Source organism: Pholcus phalangioides, unplaced genomic scaffold (assembly GCF_987345545.1).
Source record: "Pholcus phalangioides strain wild (caught in Gottingen) unplaced genomic scaffold, Ppha-v1.0 ptg000027l_1, whole genome shotgun sequence".
Taxonomy (NCBI): Eukaryota; Metazoa; Arthropoda; class Arachnida; order Araneae; family Pholcidae; genus Pholcus; species Pholcus phalangioides.
The window spans coordinates 12,603,518-12,618,991 of record NW_028301617.1 but is presented as its reverse complement, the minus strand read 5'-3'; the positions used below and the strand labels follow the sequence as shown (position 1 = coordinate 12,618,991).

The 15,474-nt window shown below is 39.0% G+C and overlaps 1 protein-coding gene across 3 annotated transcripts in view; it reads left to right on the top strand.

Moving 5' to 3' along the window:
- Positions 1-784: 784 nt before the first annotated feature.
- LOC149068456 (axin-1-like) overlaps positions 785-15,474 on the top strand; it is a 60,702-nt gene continuing 46,012 nt past the window's right edge. The window contains exon 1 of one of the 3 annotated variants that reach the window (XM_089251938.1): positions 785-1,188. The gene's annotated coding sequence lies outside the window, so the exon portion shown is untranslated. Of the gene's footprint in view, positions 1,189-1,721; positions 1,827-1,944; positions 2,002-15,474 lie in introns of those variants that run through there. The other 2 variants (XM_089251941.1, XM_089251940.1) reach the window with 2 other exon arrangements.

The following is a 15,474-nucleotide window of genomic DNA, read 5'->3' as shown; positions in this document are numbered from 1 at the left end:
TAATAGTTCTTAGGCTTTTTAAAAACGGGTATTTTTCTTGTACGAAAGTAAGAGAGTATTCATTTTTATATATTTTTTTAAAATGAAGAATGCATAATTATTGGCCGAAAAGTGAAAAAAAACGGAATGTATAGGTCTCGTATTTTGGAATTTCCCCATTGCATTAACACGTTGAGGAAACATTTTGCCCACTTCAGGAGGGTTTTCCTAGAAGTAAGTCTTTTGCGCCGCGTGAACCGAACTGGATCATTCAGCGTCAGCAGAAATGTGTTACACAATCACGCTACGTGTTTGTGATTTCCTAGCTTGGCGCATCATTCTCTGTCGTCTGCATGCTCCGGTATGAATGGAAGGGGAAGAAAACGCAACAAAAATGAAGATCGGTGAAACACGCGGCGCACGACGCATTTGACTCCTCCAGAAGCAGTCGGCCAAGCAGTCGGCGAAGTAAAGCGCTGTCGTCGGGCGTATTGCGCTCTGTAGGAAAACAGTTATGCTGCTTTTCTTACTGGTGAGTGGACTGCGTGTCGCGCAGGGCGAATCACGTTGCGCGGCACAGGAAACTGCTCCTAGGAAAACCCGGCTTAAGGGTGTGATGCAGTCTCGTAGGGACGGATCGCGAAGTCCTCATTCCACTTTCCCTATAGCTCAATGTTCATGAGTCGCGCAGGAAGTCGCCATATTAGCTACTTTGTCTACGGTTTGTATAATTCCCCAAAGAAAGTGTAGGAATGGTCAGGAGTAGTGATTCACATGATCTTTGAGCTTCGAAGCCAGAAGCCCTGTATAATGAAATGTGTATCGCTCTGATTGGCTGCAGACGACCGACGTCATTTCAACAACGCTCAAGGAAAAGAAAGAAGCCGAGCGCGAGCGAGCAGATGAGGGAAAAGAGCGTAGAAAAGTGCCTACAGAGAATAAAAAAAAGGGAAAGAAAAACATGTGCGGCGGCCGACGGAAGGACTAGCGCTGGTGGTGCGTCGTGTGGCTTCTCGGTTCTTTCGTTGAGAAAGGAGGTGCTCTCTCTCTCTCTCTCGTTAAGTTCAATCATAACATCCGTATTTTTAACTTATTATTCAAAGAAAAAAAACCAATTCGACAACGCGAGTGTTTCATAGCGATGTGGCACCACGGATGTACCACAGAATACCGTCGGAGTACTTCTCGTTTAAGGTGCCAAAGATCTTGGTAAGTTTTCAAACTTTTTTTCCCCCTTCACAGCGCCATCGCCCTTCTAAACAGAAAGAAGAAAAAAAAAACTCTTATAAACGAGAGAAGTAGCCGCGAACGCGTAGTTGGCTCTTTTTCTTTCTTTCCCCCTCAGTTGATTCCCTTTGATGTGCCGCTTTGTTTTTGTTATCTCTAGTTTTTTTTATTTTCCCTTTTTCGATAACCACCGCCGCCGTTCCCGTGGTGCATTTTCCTCAATCATTGTCAATGATATCAAAAAGAAACTCTGAGTAATGGTCAGAGGAGTAAGTTTTATTTTTAAATACAAATAAAATCTCGATATAACGATACTCTGTGGACCCAAGGGAAAAATACCGCTGTGGAGTGATTATTGTTGTTGTATCGAGAGGCAGCAGTAGGTGCATTTTCCCCAATCCCTGTCAATGATATCAAAAAGAAACTCGAGTAATGGTCAGAGGAGTAAGTTTTATTTTTAAATACAAATAAAATCTCGATATAACGATACTCTGTGGACCCAAGGGAAAAATACCGCTGTGGAGTGATTATTGTTGTTGTATCGAGAGGCAGCAGTAGGTGCATTTTCCCCAATCCCTGTCAATGATATCAAAAAGAAACTCTGAGTAATGGTCAGAGGAGTAAGTTTTATTTTTAAATACAAATAAAATCTCGATATAACGATACTCTGTGGACCCAAGGGAAAAATACAGTTGTGGAGTGATTATTGTTGTTGTATCGAGAGGCAGCAGTAGGTGCATTTTCCCCAATCACTGTCAACGATATCAAAAAGAAACTCGAGTAATGGACAGAGGAGTAAGTTTTATTTTTAAATACAAGTGAAATCTCGATATAACGATACTCTGTGGACCCAAGGGAAAAATACCGCTGTAGAGTGATTAGGTCCTATTATTGTTGTTGTATCGAGGCAAAGCAGTTTAATTTTGTGGAGTATAGGACATTGTTTCTACCCTAAGTGGGCAATATTGCCCTCCCGGTGGGCGGTGAAAGCTAAGGATTTAACATAGGATCCTATGAGTTGAGTTGATGGGGGGGGGGGATGCGAGAAAAAACATTTCTGATGAAGGAGTGGATGGAATGTAAAGTTTGGGAAACTATGGTATAGACCAGAGGTGTTCAACCTTTTTCTAGTCGCGAGCACTGCCTTAATCCATCATCAAAAAAAAATGCAGCACCCTTACGGCAAGTGTGACATACAAATGCAAGTAATCGGGATGATTTCAGTCCTGGAATATATTTTGTACAAGGTGTATAATTGGAACCTCTATCAAGTGCTTGTTGACATGAGCGTTGAGCACCAAGTGCTTCTGGGAGCACCGGGTTGAAGATGTCAGGTATAGACCAACAATTCTCAACTGGTGCTCTGTAGAGCCCTTAGGACTCTGTGGCCGCTCAAGGAAAATAAATCTGTAAATTTGAATTTAAAAAAAACGAGGCCTAGGGGGTTCCGCGAGTGAAAAAAGGTTGGGAACTGCTGGCAAAGATAGACATTTCCAAACAAGACTAACAAAAATAATCCCTCCACAACAATATTTTTTCATCAAGAGGCAGCAATTTATTTATCATTATATTGAGCATCATTGTAGTGAAGTTGCACGGTATGTTTCATTCCTCTATTGATAAAATTTGCCTTTGACATATAACAATGCTTTAAGTCACGAGAACCATAATTAACTATTTCAATGGTTCCTGATTAGGGTCCACGGCCCAATTGAAAAAATTGCAAAAGCACCACTGCAACGTTGGTAGACTGGAACAGTCATACAGTTGATGCTCGAAAGCGGATGTTATATTGAAAGTAAAACATATGTGATGTTTTATGGAAACATTTGGGACCTCCTAACCGTCGTTGTAATGGAATGGCCGCTATAACATTGGGTTGTTATAATGAGCATCGACTGTATTATGATTTGATAAAAAATTGTTCTTGTGGTGACAACTCTCAACAGGGGTGTGAAACGTTTTTTTTTTCAGTCCAGTAGATTGAATCATGCTGGACTCTCATCGTGAGGATCCAGGTTCGAACCCTGTTGACACGGTGGTGGTTGGCTGAAATTGGTTTTCTGTGATTTCCCTGAGTTTTTCTGTAAACGTCGAGACACGAATGCAAGCCAATCTCCAATTTGAAATAAGGGGACATTTTCTAGACATTTCTTGGTAAAATGCCATGAAAACAAATGCAAAGAAAAATGTGAGGTCGTTGTAATTTCCTTGTTATAAGCAAGGTTCCTCAACATTATACTGTGTAGGGAATCTGCCCATACCACCAAGGTGTCCTTATAACCGAGTTTGACTGTATATATATCACCTGGGCTTGATAAATCTCAGCTTGCCATGGAGACTATGAAATTGCGTGCCTAATATTTTCTATGTGTGGTTACTGAATTTTAATCTGAGGACAAGACAAAAGTTTCGGAACTTATATCAGCGAATCTGTCAATACCAAAGGCCATCACTATGTCCTGGAAAAGGTAGAAAGAAGTATCATTCCCTACCTGTTTTCTTGGGTGAAAAAAATAATCGGTCCCAGAAGAATTGTATTGGAATCTTGATGTTTTCATGATTTGCCAAGCTCTGCTATATAGTGCCTATTACTAAGCCAGACATGCACCTCGTCCATATTCCTCTGCGAAACTTCTAAGAAATAGGTAAATGTTGGAATCAGGGTTGGGTTTTTGACGTTAAAAACCAGTTTTGACATGACAAGCATGAAAAACCTAAACGAATGTCTTTTGATAATGTTTTAAACACAATATAATGATGAAAAACTTACTTTTTTGCATAGTACATTTTATTTTAAACATTAATTTATTACAATAAGTAAAACAAACTATTAATTATAATTTGCAATTTTGAATTTTCAACATCTCGTAATTTTCAACAGAGTCTAGAACATATAAAATATAATTTTATGGTTTGTTTTTCTAAGCTGCTGATTACCCGTGTTCAATTTGCGAAGCGGAATAGAGCTGCTTTCGTAAAATATGTATGATAGGGCATCAGGGGTTAGGTTTCTGACCCCAGAAACTAACTCGTTATTAATACTTTCAAAAGTTACTGTCAATGTCAAATTGTGTTTTTGTTAACCTGATAGATAATAACAAAACACTTACTTTTAATGTAAATTAAAGGGTTTTATGTTCGGAATTATAATTGCTGTGAAAAAATATCCATTTTGATATTTTAAATTTTCAGATCTGCACAAAGTGTAATGATTGAACAGTATACAGTTGTAGGCCTGTTGCTTTCTATGGCAAGATTTTTTAACAGGGGAGATCGGCTTGCATCTGTACCTTGAAGTTGGGAGCCACACAAAACCAACTTCAGCCTATATAGGATTGCCTAGACACCATTTAATGTGATCACATAGGAACTCAGTGGGGGGAGGGGAGTGTTCTCTGATAACAATAACCCGATGGCTAGCTGTATTTTGAAAAATCCCAGTTGTTAACATGATGCATATATGCTCCATTTGGTCAGGCGGGATGTATGGAAACAGGACGAGGGCTGCAACTGGAATAGGGCAGGGGATCTGGCGTCCTTGCATTGGACAAGGAAGGGTGCAGAGCCTAATATTTTTCCATTCAAAGTAACAGATGGGGGATGCCAAAATTGATACTGGTTCCACGTGTAGAGTGGTCTTGAGAGCATCATAAGCCCCCCCCCCCTTTTCCTGGGCAGGGGATCTTTCTGAATTTTGCCTACAAATTAATATGCTTATGCTTGGAACATTTCAACCAATCTCATTTTCGTGAGGGCCTCCACCTGTTTTTCTCTTGAGGTCTTTGGTTGTGCTCAGGTGGGGTCAAAGGAAATTTTTAGTAAAAACCATAAACTGTCCTGATCAACTATAAATGAATATCTGAATTTTCTTCCACGTTGTGATGTTGATCTATTCCGTACTTTGCTAAAGTGATAACAGTACGTATACTAGGGGTTGACAAATATCAGGTTTCAATGGCGACTAAGAAATTCATATTGTTTAAAATTTCCTATCATTAATAGCTCCGGCGAAAGATATATGCGTAGAGGTTTTTTTCCAACCAAGCACAACTATCGCCACAGGCAATTTTCTTCCGAGTGAGTTGTGTCTGAAGTATGTGTGTACCACAGTCTGATTGGGTATATAGTGTTGTCTGATTTTTCAGTGATGCCATCTATATTTCTAGAGTAAAAATAAGTGAAGTGTGATGATTGAATATTTGCACTTTTAAGTTTGTTTCTGTGTAATGCTTGTTATAGTGCTGCCATCTGCTATCTATTTTTTGAACTGTGAGTGAAGTGTTAATTGTGAAGATCTTACCTTTGAAGGCCTGTTGCCATCTATGGCAAGACTTTTTAACAGGGAGATCAGCTCGCATTCATGCCTCAAATTGGGAATCACGGAAAACGTTTAACTTCAGCCGACCACCACTGTGGTGCCAGTGGGGTTCGAATCCAGGTCCTTGCAACGTGAGTCAGTCACTGACCATAGCGGCTGGTTGGCACCTAGATTTTTTTCTTAGCTTTGTCAAGCCCTGCAATACCTAACCAATGGCATTATCTGTGATGTTAATAAGCAGCATTAACGAAATAACTAAAGATCTTTGTGTGCTCTGTGTTCCTAATTCCTTGACTCTATCAAAACTACACCCTATTAGAGGGTTCATGGCTGGAATCACTTGAGTGTCTAGGTTCTGGTCCCTGTAGTCACAGGTGCAAATCAAATGGAAGGTGAGTCATGATGACCGTGGAAAAAAAATTACATGTTAAAAATTGAAGCCTTCAAGGGAAATGTGGTAGGGAGCAGGGTCGGGTCTTAAATTCTGCAAACTATGCGGTCGCAGAATGCACCAACTGAAGAGAAGCAATTTTTTTTATCACTATGTATTATTTGCTTACACTTTGAAAATGTCCAGAACTGACTTGGGGGGAGGGGGAAATGTGATTAATTTCAGAATCCAGCAGAAGTCCCCGTATAATCCAGTCGTGACCTTAAAGGAGATATATAATAGAATAGGCAAGTCTAGAGTATTTCTTTCATGCAGCGCACGTCATCCTGTGACCATGTCATTGTCAAGAAAAGCACTGCAGTGAATGGCTATTATCTCTAACTTGGTGACATATTGTTTTCCCCTCATCAACTCTTTTCAAGGCCGTCTTAATAGCATCGTGGGCCCTCGGCCTCTGGCTGAGCGACTTCATCGAGGCCCCTACCAAGTCTAGAAATACCTTCGTGCTCGGTGGCTGATTACTGCACTGGCACATGAAGCGCGTACCCAGGGCCTCCGAATTGTTGGTTACCTCATCCTCAAAAACCAAAATTCAATTTTTATTGTCTGTTAATACGAGAATTAGAGAATGATAATTGTAGGTTTCAATTAAATTTAATAAGTTATCTATTTGATTTAAACCCTTTACGATATTCTCCATCATGTTATTCACGTCATTCATATACTCAGTAAAATACGAAAGTAAAGTAGTACATATCGTTAAAATACAAGGCAGAGGTCCAGATGTGTCATAAAAAAGGGGCATTTTAGTATGAGTGAAGGTCATTATATGACAATGCATTCTGTGTTTTATGCGATAGGCCGGGATGACACTATAAAAGTTTGATAAAATCCCTTTTATAAAACTCAAAGTCCAACCAATAAAGCTCATAGATTACATTTGTGCAAATGCAACCGATAATCTTATTGGTTGAATTTTTCAAATTTAAAAAAAACTCTTTTAAAAAACTTTTATAGTGTAATCCCGGCCATAGAACTTATATCTTCCTATATTTTTGTTTCCAGGCCCAATTCCTCCGTCCCAAGTCAACTCTGGATGATTAATGTGAGAGGCATAAATGTAATATTTATACCAACATCAAATTACTATTCAATTAAAAAAAAAACAACTTTGAAATAAAAGAAAAAATCATCCAATCGTGTACAGCTGAGTAAGTCCACTTTGACCAGATTTTAATAATTTTACCAGACCAAAATTCAAACTACGAGGGATGGGTTGCGTGCTTTTAGGATTCGGTCATGGGGGTGGACATTCTTCAGAGGTTATAAGAAGAGTTTCTGGGTCACCTATCATGTATATAATTTTTGAGAGTGCATTTGCATTTACTATTTAGAGTATATTTGAGATATCTGTGTCTCAGTTAAAATTTCGTGCAATCTGTTACAGGAAGTATTTTTGCAGTTCACAGGCAAAAAATTATAACACTTCAAACTAAGATGTTAAATTATAAATTACCGAGCCATTGCCTGTCAGAAAAAAAATTTTGATTTTAAGTTACATCAAAATGACAGAAAAAAAAGTCAAATTTTGAACTGCCTTTTTTTAAGCACATGTGTAAGAAATGAGCTGATTTCATTATTTTAAGCGATAAAAACAACAGAAATAATTTTTTTTAGAGCAATATTTGTTTTCGTAACAGAGTGGACAGAATCCATGATTTTCAGTCATGAAACCCAAAAAATAAAATATTACAAAGTAAAAGTTAAATATTTACGAAATATTAAACTTCAAGTCATTGGCTATAATTTGAGATCAATTTCATTTTGAAAATCCAATTTTGAATTTTTCACTTCAAAAATGTGGAATGTACACATTTGTTTTTGGGAATGACCCATATACGGGATGACTAAGAACTTTCAGCCTTCCCAATGTTTTCTTTGTGTCCGCGCCTCTGGTATAGTGTGTCAATGAAGAAGTCGAGCAATCCTTCAACATGTAATAAATCTTTAGTTAGGTATAAATAGAAAAAACAAACATTCCCTGGATGTGATCAGCTTTAATCTTATGATTTTTTTGAGAAAACGCCGCCTTGAAACGGGAACAAAAGTGACAAAAAAAATCTGTTATATTCGAGGTGATTAGTTGTCATCAATGTTATAAGCAAGGTTGATAACATTATCGGGGTACAACTCTGTGGGAATTGGTCTAGACCAGTGATTCCCAACGTTGGCGTTAGTGCTCCCTGGGGCAGTAGACTCTACAGGTATAACATAGGACCTTATGGGTTAGATTGCATTGGGGGGGCTGATGGGCGAAAAAACTTTCTGAAGAAGGATGCGATGGGGGACAAAAAGGGTTGGGAAACTGGTCTAGTCTTTTCCAAGAGAGTGGTATGCAATTTTTGGACATGTTGACCACAGCCAAAGCATGCCTGTGCTGAAAGGATTTTTTCAACATTTGCTGTAGTTCATTCCAGATAGCAAAACAGATTAGGAGTAGGCAAAGCATCAAAACTAGTGTTTCTAATGAAGCAAACGAACAATTATTTTTTGAGGGTGAAATTATTCAATACAAGACGTAAGATGTCTGCTCAAGAAATGAATTTTTTTTTCTCTTTTTCGTGATGAAATGTTCTGATATTTCTAAGGCCGGTATTACACTATAAAAGTTTGATAAAAGTCCTATTATAAAACTTGGAAAAATGCAGCCAATAAGGTCAATGGTTGCATTTTGTAGAATGTAACCAATAACCTTATTGGTCAGATTTTTAAAGTTTTATAAAATGGATTTTATCAAACTTTTATAGTGTAATACCAGCCTAACAAGTATATGATGCTCTATCTTTAGTTTGCAAATATTTTGTAAATAGTCGTTAGTTTTATAAATTAAAATTTCTTTAATTGTATATTCCAAGGAAAATATAGATTAATGACTAGTGCCTGTGTTAGTAATATATGCATGTAATTTATTTTACATACAAAGCTGAGTAAGGCCAGTAGGCTCTAACTTCACAGGTGCACAATTCAAACAATTGATAAAAATTGGAGAGAACAGCAGAGAATATCAGTTGAAAGCAATAACATATTCTCTTACATGAACATCTGCAAAGGTAGAATGCATAATGTATGACAGAATAAATCAGTTTAAAAAAATTTCCCAAACATACGACAAACATGTGGGCTATAGGCCTACACAAATAAAATTCAATATATGAACGTGTATAAGTTGAAAATATACACACATAAAATATATGTGTAATTTAAAAAAATAAAAATGAAAGTATCAAAAAGTCGTGTTGTATGTCATTTCAAATGAATGAAAATTATTGAAATAATCAATAGAGCTGATAGGAAAAAGCAGCGAAATCAGTAAAAACAATAAAAAGATTACACACAACAAACGCAAACAGGGGGGGGGGGGACATGAAAGATGACATCTATTAATAGGTTAAAAAAGAAGAAAAACACGAACATACAAATAAGCATATATACACCAATACAACTCAATATGATGAACCTTAGCAATTAGCACCGTAAAAATTATGAGAGATCAGAAGTGCTGAGAGAGTGGCAGAATCTGTGATATGTGGATGAACATACGAGCTCAGGTGGCCAGGGCCGTCTTAAGAGTATCATGGGACCCCGGGCCAAGTGATTTTCTGGAGGGCCTACCTGGTTAAATCCTAGAAAATTGCACCTGATTTTATTTTTATGAGGGCCCGGGTTGGTCCATGCGTTATGGCGGCGCTGCTGGTGGCAATCTGTTCCACACTCCCAACGCGGCATCGGAAGTTATAAAATTTAGCATTATTCCTCGCAGTTGGAATTGTAATTTGAAATTGATTTAAATATATATATTTTGTTAAAAATCAATAAAATAAAAAAAAATTGATTTCAATCTTAAAAATCATCGATTTTTTTAAAATTAAAAAAAAACCCTAGTTATAGCTGAAGTGTCGTTATAACCGAATGTGATTCGAATTCAGCCTCATGGCCATCGAGGGCTGCGAAAGAGCTTTTACGTTTGAAATCTCTGCCCTAAGACATGGATGATAAACGTGTTTCCTAGAACAAGGGTAAAAAAAAATTTAGAAACGCTGAACTAGCTAATCGAATTGTGTTATTAGCCCAATAATTAGTTGTCAAAATTCTTTTTTTTTGTGCCGGTTGAAAATCCAATTGTGTTTAATTCAAACAAATTTCAACACTCTTCAAAGACAATTAATTTGCCTTTAAAACGTGTTAAAAATTACTTTCAATGAAAACAAGCCAAACTTTCTTTCCCCATAATAATTCAGTTTAAGACTGTACTGAGGCGGTCGTCATAAGAATCCATTGGTTGAAGGCAGTGGTGCACAACCTTTTTAGTCCGCGGGCCAGAAAACTTGTATACACAGTCAGTGCCGTCTTAACGCGTGGGCCCGCCCGTTCACCGCGCGAAGAGCGGGGGGGGGGGGTGTTGTTTGTCTCACAAAAATGAGATTTGTTTGAAATTTTTGAGAGTAAGCATGTAAATTTGTCAGGGAAGGCCTCAGAAAAATCATTTGGCCCCGGGGGCGCATGATGCTCTTTAAGACGGCGCTGGCGCTGTACATGGTGAGCATATGATCAGTATTTTACGAGACATTCCCGTAATTTTGTCCGTTTCAACTTTTATGTAGTCCCGTTTTTTCCCTTGTTTTGTACTAGGCTTATTCAAATTTTTGATATTTAAGGTTAATTATGATATGTAAGTCACGAAACTAAAGTCATATAGATGTGTTCATCTTGCACGTTTGCCAAACATGTGAATTTTTTTTTGGGGAATCACATTTTTACCCATTGCGACTTGCAATAGCCCTCTATTTCTTGTCGTTGGTGATTTTTCAGCACTTTTTGCGAAAGTTGTGAACTGTATTTGCCTTTCGACAATTTTTTTTGGCTGTAATTGGCAACTTAATTTGCATTTGATGATTTTCTTTTTTTGACTGTCATGGGCAACTTTACTTGCCTTTGACATACAATCGAATTCCGTTATAACGAACGCCAAGAGACCGGAGGAATCACTTCGTTAAAACGAAATTTCGTTATAAAGGAATTCTAGGTTACCTAACATTGTTCCTATGTAAACTTATTTTGGGGATTAAAAAAGTGTTCGAAACGAGATTTTCGCTGTAACGGTATTCGTTAAAACGGGATCCGACTGTATTTCTTTTTCTTTTTTTTTGCGATAATTGACAACGTCCCTAGTGTATCCAAATTTCCCGTATTTTTATGAAGGGTACTTTCCTACCAGAACACTTTTCGCCGGCCGGATGGAATGACTCGGCCGGCCGCGTTTGTCCCGCGGGTCGGAGGTTGTGCACCCCCTTGTCGGAGGGAAGCCTGAATCCACACGTGGTCCAAACCCCGAAAGGAAAGATCGGTATCCATAAAGGGAGAGCAAAAAAAAAAGAAGTAGCACTCTCTCTCTCTCTCTGAAGAGAAGACATTCCTGTCAACTTGACACGCATTTCCAATCGGACAACCATGAAAAAAAAGAAGAAAAATATACCGAAAAAGGATATTTTTTTCTTTCTTAAAGAAAAAAGGAAGAGAGACCGAACCCATCCCTCAATATCCCATGTACATACATCTGCTCTCTCGAAAAGAGAGAGAGAAAAAAAAAAGCCATCTTTTCTGTAGCTGCCCCCGAAAATCATCAAAGCGATCCCGACGGTACCAGCAAGGGACTAGTTTTTCTCAGAACGGCGAGAGAGAGAGAGAGAGAGAGAGAGAGAGGCGCATATACATACAAACCAGCAGCTGTTGAGTGCTGTCTGGTGATAGTGTGTCGGGAGGGGCAAAGATAGTGAACGAAAAAGAAAGGACCCTCTCCTTCTTGTGTGTACGGACGGTGCTACTATACTACTTACCAGAAGAAGAACCCTCCCTTCCCTTCGTCTTGCATGGGATAGATAAGAAGAGGAGGTTCTTGAATTTTATTTTTTCTTTTACTTAGTGCATGCACTCTTGGGAAAGAAGGAAGGACACACACACACTTTGGGAAGGAGGCATTTTGAAGAAGAGAAAAGGCGTCGACGGCGGGGCCCCCCCTTCCCCCCCGGCAGGAAGCCCAGAGAAAAGAAAGCCGCTCGCTCTCTGTTTTTCTTGCCTTTGCATTCTCCATGGAAAATATAATAAATATAAAAAAGAAAAGAAACGTCTATTATCTATCTACTTTTTCCTCGTAACCAGCTGGGGGTCGTCCGGGCTAGTTATGATAACTAAAAAATGCGTATAGCCTATATATCCCGGAGATTCTCTTGGTCCTTATTATACGTACGGTCGACGCCGCTTGTTGTTAGAGTCGCGGGTAATGTTATCATTTGGGTATTGTTGTCACTTATGCAAGAAACGGAACGGACCGATGTCATAATCAGTGATGGTGACGCGTGGGAAATTTCCCATGTTCGTGGGGAAAATTGGCCAAAATTGGTGCACACGGGAAATTTCTTGGCGTTTGTGGGAAATTTTGAGAGTTCAGCAAACAAATAACAATATATAGTATATAAATGCAAAACAAAAAATGCTTTTCTAGTGTAAAATACTTGATTACATACTTCCGCCGATAGACGGCAGCACAATTTTCGGAATGTGTGGGAAAAATTTAGTGAAAAGGGAAATTTTGCTTGACGAGGTTACCATCACTGGTCCATAATATGGGAAAGAAAGTCGCTGCTATCGGGACTTCGGACACTCGCTCCAGAATGCGCAAAAAATAAATAAATAAAGTGTTTAACCGAACTTAAAATTTTTCCATCTGTATCGCTATCAGGCTGCAAGACAATGCAGGAAGGAAGCTAGAAGGTGTTCTGTCCTCCCTCCCTTGTTGACAAACATTTCTGTTCTTATTGCCGTCATCCGACCGTGGTGTAGTATTCGCAGGCCTTTGTTTGCTACATGGCACGAAAATGCAAGAATTCACCATCTCATTTCAAAACATGGAAGACAGGTGGCAGTAACCAGCATAACACGAAACAAACCCAACTCCGACAGCATAAATCCCTAATCCAAAAAACAACTCTGGGCCACGCATATACATACAACACATCCCTGCATGTAGACAGTTCGTTGGGGGGGGGGGGTAATCGAGGGCTATCCAAAATACTTAGAATAAGACAGCCATAATATTCTTTATGGGCATTGTATAATATTCCGGGAATATAAAGAGTAATTCCAGGCAGGGGCGAACGCAGGATTGACTTTGGGGGGGGGGGCGCCCTCACACTACAATAAATTTCTTCCAGAGAATTCTCGGTTACCAACCTTTTTTGAAAAAAATTTTGAATTAACAAATTGATTGAAGTGCATATAAATTTTAAGTGCTAAAAGGATACCAGGGAACATCCGAACTCGTTAATACGCTCTGATTAATGAAAAATACTTCTTTTATGAGGAGCACGTGCGTACGCAAGATCAGCCTTTGGGGGGTGGGCAAAAATTCGGTTTCCGAGGGTTACCAAACTGTAAAAACTCATTTAAAATTAACAGACAGTGGTTGAAACAGCACTTAAAAGGCATTTTCTATAGATATATTAATTATTTACCGAAATGTTACTTTTAAATTACTGTTAAACATTTTTGGTCAGCTGCCCCCCCCCCCCCCGTGTCCCTCCTGATTTCAGAAGATTCCAAACTAGCCAAAATTATGATACACTCAGGGCCGAACTAGATGTAATTTTCGTGAGGTCCCTTTACTCGACCCATGCGTTAAGGGCGGCACTGGATCTACTTTAAGGTAACTGCTTGTTCCAGGGGTGCAAAAAAGGAACTTTGTGCAATTATAATAATTTCCAGAAACCTGACCAAAGTGTCATAATAACCTATAGAAAAACAATATCTACGAATGATCACTGCTGCACCGAACAGAATGACCGAAATGCCAAAAAACCTCTTTGGCTAAAGTTTCTGAAAAGGTCTGATGACAGGGGAAAAAAAACTGGCTGCCAACGTGGCTTTCCGAATCGCAAGTGTAAGGGTTGTATAGAAATAGTTATTGTATGGTGTGTGTGTGTGAATGTGTCGAGTAGAAAATTTTGTGATTTTAGGTTGTTTTACATGCCATGGTTCGTTGCTGTCGTGTGTCTGCCTAAAAATCGACTTATAGATGTTAATTATTGTGTTAATGAAGAGCACTGCGAATCTTAGATCCGATTCTCGAAGGATAATAATGTGGACAAAAACACTCACCACGATTCGAAGTCGAAACAACAGACCAATTTTTCATAATTCTCCAATTTAGCGTATAAAAAAGTTTCACCGATCTTCTAGTCACTATGGCGACCTGGCGCCCGGGAGTTTTCAAACCCTGGGAATATCCCCCACAGCACAATATGCCGACATCTGCAGAACAGTGTGGAAGAATTTTAAGAAAGGTGTAGAAAACAGTGTTGTGTTTTACCGCAAAAACACACATTTCCAGTCAGCTGAGGGCTCGTTGCAGAACAATGCGAAACATTCTGCCTTCGGGGCGAATATCTATGTTAGAAATCTTGTATATATGTACTATGATTGAGGGATATAATTTTCGACCCATTGACTGACCCGTCTAGACACCATTGCTTTGAGCCGAAGTGGATTCGGATATTCGCATATGCATTGCAGATCAGCGGTCGTCAACCCTTCACGGGCACCACTTATGCCCCCAGCACCATATAAATAATACCTACATGAAGTTAAACTAGATGAATTTTTTTTTTTTTTCGGGAGACGGGTCTAATTTTTACGCCCCCTCGGTCGTAAAAGTTGATGTTTATGTGACGGTGATTTCCCTCCACTAGAATTGGCGTGGGGCATGAATGAATGAACGCCAAAACTCTACCGCCGGACTTATCCCGTTGCCAAGATCTCCTCGTTGCACAGTCTGGAACGCTTATTAAGTCAAAAGAAGGGGAGTGGGAAAAATCAAATCTACAAAAATATTGCAATATATTTTTCTTATACAATTGAGTACTATAGCGATCGAGAACGTTTCGTAAGGCCGGGATTACAGTATTAAAGGGGCCGTTCAAGTATTACGTCATCATCGATGGGGGGGGGGTGTTGGATAATGCTTACGTCATCAACCCACCGTTTATGAAAATATGAGTTAGGAATCAGAGGGGCAGAGCTGATGACGAAATTTTGCTGACAGGGGGGGGGGGGGTGTCAAAAATGGCTAAAAATTTGCTTACGTAATACTTGAATGGCCCCAAAGTTTTAAAGTTTTTTTATGAAACTTGAAAAACGTAACCAATAAGCGTATCGGTTACATTCGAGCGAATGCAACCAATAGACTATTTGGACAAAGTTGATCGCCTCGTCCAAAATTGACTTATCTCTTGTTTTTTTTTTTTTTCAAGTTTTGTAAAGCATTTTTTACATAACTTGAAGGGTAAACCAACCAATAAGCCTATTGGTTAGATTCGAATGCAACCGATACGCGTATTTATTTATTCAATATTGTTTGGCCGAGGCCTATACAAGAGGATGCGGAAGTTATGTATGACGATTGATGGAACAGGAAAATTCTGAAATCGTAGTACAATCTACAATA